The sequence below is a fragment of the Macadamia integrifolia genome, unplaced genomic scaffold (assembly GCF_013358625.1).
Source record: "Macadamia integrifolia cultivar HAES 741 unplaced genomic scaffold, SCU_Mint_v3 scaffold566, whole genome shotgun sequence".
NCBI classification, from domain to species: Eukaryota; Viridiplantae; Streptophyta; class Magnoliopsida; order Proteales; family Proteaceae; genus Macadamia; species Macadamia integrifolia.
The window spans coordinates 198,337-204,466 of NW_024870487.1; the positions used below are offsets into that span (position 1 = coordinate 198,337).

At 34.5% G+C, this 6,130-nt stretch overlaps 1 long non-coding RNA gene across 1 annotated transcript; it reads right to left on the reverse strand.

Annotated features, from left to right (window-relative positions):
* Positions 1-1,930: 1,930 nt before the first annotated feature.
* LOC122069255 lies at positions 1,931-5,087 on the reverse strand. The gene is made up of 2 exons (XR_006137417.1): positions 2,540-5,087; positions 1,931-2,368 (listed from the first exon to the last, which is right to left on the reverse strand). It is a non-coding gene; the product is annotated as an uncharacterized LOC122069255 (long non-coding RNA).
* Positions 5,088-6,130: the final 1,043 nt, after the last annotated feature.

The window sequence follows — 6,130 nt, forward strand, 5'->3', positions numbered from 1 at the left end:
CCCCCCCCCCCCCCCAAATCAACAGTTTGGAAGATATCTTGATAAAAGGTTTTAGCACTAGTATATTTTATTATATACTCAAGTTTATTCGAAGTATGGCAATGATGTAAAGTCGTCAACTTATTGGAAAATATGAGTCAATTCACTTTTACATCTTATTTTGGAGAAACAAGTAGCTCATGAGAAATGGAAAAAAACATAATACATATGATCACGAAGTCCTCATTTAACACTTCTTCCCATTCAGAATAGAGGGGATCACTGTCAAACAAGGTTCTAAAATAAAAAACGGTCAAGGCCGATATCATTCTCAAACGTACTAGTTTGGATCATATTGGACACATGTAACCCTATTTTTTTTCATAAGCTTTTATTACAATTTTACCCTTGAATCATACATGTGGAACCAAAAATATTGGAAAAATCATGATCTGGGATTGGTCAAGGCCAATCCGGCCGATACTGACCGTTCCCTTTATTTGAACATGCTATCAAATGGTAACAGAGATGCCTAGAGACCTATATTACTTCAACTAAAGAAGAAAATATAATTTATTCTAATCTATTCTTAAAAGAAGAAAATTTTTAAGCAAATAAGATAATAATGAAGAAAAATATTATCCAAACAGTAAATATTTCATAAGGAAAATCATAAAGGAGCTAAGAAGTGGGAAATTGAGGGAAAACCCACCTGGTTCTATTTGTTGATGATAAGAATCCCTCTAAAAGTTAAAGAAGACAAATCCTGTTGGCCTTAAATAGCAGGCAACTATTCACCAAAGAAAAAAAAATTCATCCAAAAGAAAAAAAAAAATAGAAAGAACGAAAAATGTAAGATATCTATGGAGATCTTATCACAATGTAGCACTAAATATGGAAAAAAATCTCACATAATATAAACAGGCATTCCAATTAGCTAAGGTTAGTGATGAGGGAAAAAGTATTGCGAAAATAGTGAACATGGCAGTGGCACTAGAATCTCTCTCTCTCTCTCTCTCATTCATTGATTGATGGTTAAATTGGTTAAATAAAAAAGGTAGTTCTTGTATTTATTTATTTATTTATTTTTATTTTTTATTTTTTGGGTAGAAAAAAGTATTGCCTTTGACATTAGCATCAGCTTGTACAACTCATGGTAGGCATAGCACACTATGCATGTAACCAAGGATTGGAATTGGGTTGCATTGTCGCACATATAATCAACAGAGCCCTCCTAACCACAGAGTCAGCTATACTATTAAACACCCTTGGTGGAATAAAAGAAAATTTACACAATACAAACTTAGAAGATAAGTATAGAATATCTTCTAAAATAAGCCGAATCTTCAATTCAATTGGGAAGCTTCAATGCCATTTTGAAACAAAGAAACCACTCCTTTCTTATTAGGCTCAATGACCAGTCTAAGGCTATTTCTGACCCTCCCATGTATTATACCATCACGTTCCTAAACCGAACGGTCACTACAGAACACTCAGGATCAGATAGCCATTTTTAAGCGACTTTCACTTTACTCCTCAATTTATGGCCCATATATCGGCTTACAAGATGAGGGGACCCAATGGATCACCCCCCCCCCCCAATGTGGCTGACATGGAACCATAACAGCATGAACCAGTATTACATTGATCAGTGAGAGGAATCATTGCTAGTCATGGCAAGCCAACTCATTTTCTCCAATATATCTCCTAACATTTAATATATATCCCTCCACCTCACATGTTTATCACTTTACCTCACTTACCAAGTTTGTTTAGACTTTCAATTTTATGTATATTCTCAATCTGTGCTACCAATTTGGTGGGATCACTTTCTTGTATATATTGCTACAACCAACATCAATGGATACGCTGAGTTTTAACTCAATCTCCTAACATTTTCTTCACCAGGAGTTTTATAAATTCTATGGTTAGACAAAAACTCTTGTGATAGTTAAAATAAATGCTGGTGTATTTGGTTCACTATCATCCTTTGAAAAGGAAAAAATATATTTTTTATCAAATAAAAAAAAATCGTTAAGAATATAAGTAACTATGTACAAATTCGTTAAGAATATAAGTAACTAAGTACATCAATGTCCAAATTCTTATATCTATACATGAGAGTTTGGTAATGATATTATTCGCAAAAAGTCCCATGAGTAGGCCTACTTCGTTCACTGGCCTGAGCATGAAGGTTGGTATAAACACAAAATTATGAACATCCAGAAAAAAAGGAATTACACTCCAAGGCCACGAAGTTGTCCTACTGTCAAGAAGAGCGTGATTGAATTCTGCCGAATCGCTTCATACCACCCCCATGTTCTACCCATCATTCATGCCCCTTTCAGTCCATATAAAAAGCCCCTGGCACTAGCTTGATACTTTTTTCCTGTCATCATGTAATCAGCAAACAATGAGACACATTTTCATTCTTAATAATGTAGGTAGCACAGGAAAATATAGCTTTATTAGTATTAGTGATAGCTAAACAAACAAATAAGGGTGTATTTATGGTAGGAAAACATATTATATCAAGAATAATGGATTGAAAAGAAATCACCTGGTTCTTAATGGTTTGACAGTAATAATCAGTCCATTGCTTGATGGGATTGAGGATAGAAAAAGGCTTGGGTTTTTCATGTGAAAGAATAATTTTATCTCTCTGTGTCCATAAGAAATAACAAATTATGATAAAGAAACAGAAAAAAATTATTCATATCATCTACAGGTATACTGGTATAGTACTAAAATTAAACAGACACAAGAAAAGAGACTTAAAAATAAAGCACATAAATTTTTGCTACTTAAACCCAATGGACAGCCGCCAGATTCTCTTAAAATATATATATATATATATATATATATAGATCTTGATTTGATTCCCATCGACATCTATAGAAGATTCCCTGTTTTTGTAAAAATAGAAGACTCTCTTAAGTGATAATTAAATGGCCTTGTATCTTAATTGATGAGTTTCATTGGAATTACAGGAATTCAGAAACAATACTATTTGGGGTCATCTCTTTTTCCAATGTTCCTTCACTAGATAGATTTGGGGTGTTATCTTCGATGATTGCTTCCCAAATAGGCACCTTTGTTCTTGTGCTTTATAAGAAGTCATGTGGGTACCTAAGACATTTGGTTAAATGGATTAAATCATTAGATCATCATTAAGGGAATGTTACCGTAGTTACTTTTTCCTTTTTATAGCTTCTACGTAGTTCTATAGCATGAGCACAATGAGATTTGAAAGAGTTCTTCCATCTTTAAAAGACACATTTCCTTGATCTCCTGAAATCATCTACATTGAATTCAATCAATACTTTATCAATAAAGATAGATGGATCAAGTTTTCCTGAGGTCATAGTAAATGGGGGTACCATGAGGGGATTTTAGGAACGATACAAAAACCTTTTAGGGATTTATGAACCCTGGGATGGAGTGATGAATTTCATCACTTGCTGAAGGAATACTTTGTCTAACACTTTATGTACAACAAAAAGATGTTATATCCTTAAATTGAAACCATATACATAAACTAATTAAAAAAGAAGAAGAAATAGTATGCATGAAAGATGTATCCCTTGGTCCATATACACCACCTGAAATTGCCAATTCCTTCTTACACATGCTTCAACCTATCTTCGGAAAAAAAAAAAAAAAAAGCAAACAACCTATTTCTCCTTTTCTATTTTCAAAACCAATCTAATCATTGATGAGTAACACATAAACAAATATTATATTATATTATATATATAGAGAGAGAGAGAGAGAATGAGAATGCCTGGCTACCTGCATGTCTTCCCCTTGTCAATAATGCCTGGCTACCTGCATGTCTCCCCCTTGTCAATCTCTAAATAAGATAGGCAATGCGAGTGGCATACAGGGAGCCAGGTATAACCCATTTTACCTTTCATCTCTAAATACATTTTCCTCCTATCAACATGCCAACTAGCAGTTTTTTTTTTTTTTTTTTTTCCTTTTATTGACAAAGGAACAAAGTGACATTGAGATAGAGTGAATCAGAAAAGGGGGAGAGTGAGAGAGAATGCATGGTTTCCTGCATACCTCTCCCCTTGTCAATATCTAAATAAGATAGGACAGTGCGAGGGGCATGCAGGGAGCTAGGCATAATTCATTTTACCTTTCATCTCTGAACATATTTTTCTTCTATCAAAATGCTATCTAGCAGTTTTTTTTTTTTTTTTTTTTTTTTTTTTTGACAAAGGAACTAATTCAAACTGAGATAGATGATTCGGAAGAGAGAGAGAATGCATGGCTTCCTGCATGCCTCTCCCCCTACCAATCTCTAAATAAGATAGGATAGTGCGAGTGGCATGCAGGGAGCCAGGCATAACCCTTTTTACCTTTCATCTCTGAATATATTTCCCTTCTATCGACATACTAACTAGCAGTTTTTTTTTTTTTTTTTGACAAAGGAACCAAGTGACATTGAGATAGAGGGAATCAGAAAAGAGAGGAGAGAGGGAGAAAATGCTTGGCTTCCTGCATGCGACTCCCCCTGCCAATCTCTAAATAAGATAGGACAATGCGAATGGCATGCAGGGAGCCAGGCATAACCCTTTTTACCTTTCATCTCTGAACATACTTTCCTTATATCAACATTAAGTTAGAATTTTTTTTTTTTTCTTGTTGACAAAGGAACCAAGTGACATTGTGATAGAGTGGATCAAAAGAGAAGAGAAGAGAAGAGAAGAGAAGAGAAGAGGAGAGAAGAGAGAGAGAGAGAGAGAGAGAACGCCTGGCTTCCTACATGCCTCTCCCCGTGTCAATCTCTAAATAAGATAGGACAGCATGAGTGGCATGGAGGGAGCCAGGCATAACCCATTTTACCTTTCATCTGCGAACATATTTTTCTCCCATCAACATGCTAACTTGCAGTATCTTTTGTTGGCAAAGGAGCAGGTGACTCTAAGATAGAGTGTGTCGGAATAGAGAGAGGAAGAATGTATGATAGTGAATTGTAGGGACAACAATGCTACGGCCTTGGTCGCTATTTTCACAACAATCTTTCCCTCACTCTACTACAACTACAGTTGACTTTAACTTCAAGAGGATATCAATGCTTTGTTCACTGGGATTGTCTGTTTATATAATAGCAGGCATTTACCATATTTAGTGCTAAATTTATATATAAGATCACTATGGATATCTTTGCATAAAAGAATTATGACCTATGTTTACCGCCTACTGTTTTACCGCCCACCGTTTTTTTTTTTTTCTGTGAACACCGCCACTGTTTTTTTTTTTTTTTTTTTTTTTTTTTTTTTTTCTATGAACACAGCCTACTGTTTTAGGCTTATAAGATTGATGGGATTTTCTAGAATTTTCTTTCTTTGGGGACTCTTGTCATCAATCAAAGGCGCCAGGTGGGCAGTGGGCTTACCCTCAATTTCCACTATTATAATTCCCACTTCTTACCTTTATAATTTTGCTTATGAAATAATTGTTTAGTAAAAAGTTAATTTTATTTTCTTCTTTAGTGAAAATATATAGGTCTCTTGGTATCTTATCATTTGAATTTTAAGTAACAAACATATAGAATTAATGATAATATAGGTTCGCATGCTATTGCGCATAACTTGTTCCTTAAGAAAGCGGAGAATATAGCGAGAAAAGGTGTGTCGTATAAAAGTGAAATTTGTTACAGATCCTTTGATTTGTTCATTCGAATTTGTTGTTCTCTCCACTTCTATAGTTACCACGGGGAAAACTTTGCTATAGCATTAATTTGCGAAGAAAAAACCCCCATTTCTTTCTAGAAAAAATATGAGAAACGTGATGCATATCATTTGATTGATTACTTGACTCCGTTCCTTATTGTTTGATTCATAAAATTTGCAATTATTCAAAGGAAAAAGAATGTTACCTCTTAGTGTACCTTAACCCCACACACATAGGGAAGTGGAGCCAAATTGTGAAAAGACACTCATGCCTCGGCTCAACTTTCCCATGTGTGTGGGCATAGGGTACAATAGGAGCTATTGTTCTTTAACCGTTGTATAAATTATTAAAGTGTTTCCAAATATCTTAGAAGATCATACAGTAAATACCAATAAAAATAAATAAACAAGTTTATAACCAATTACTGAATGGAAAGATGACATTTTAAATGAAACAAGTGAAACGC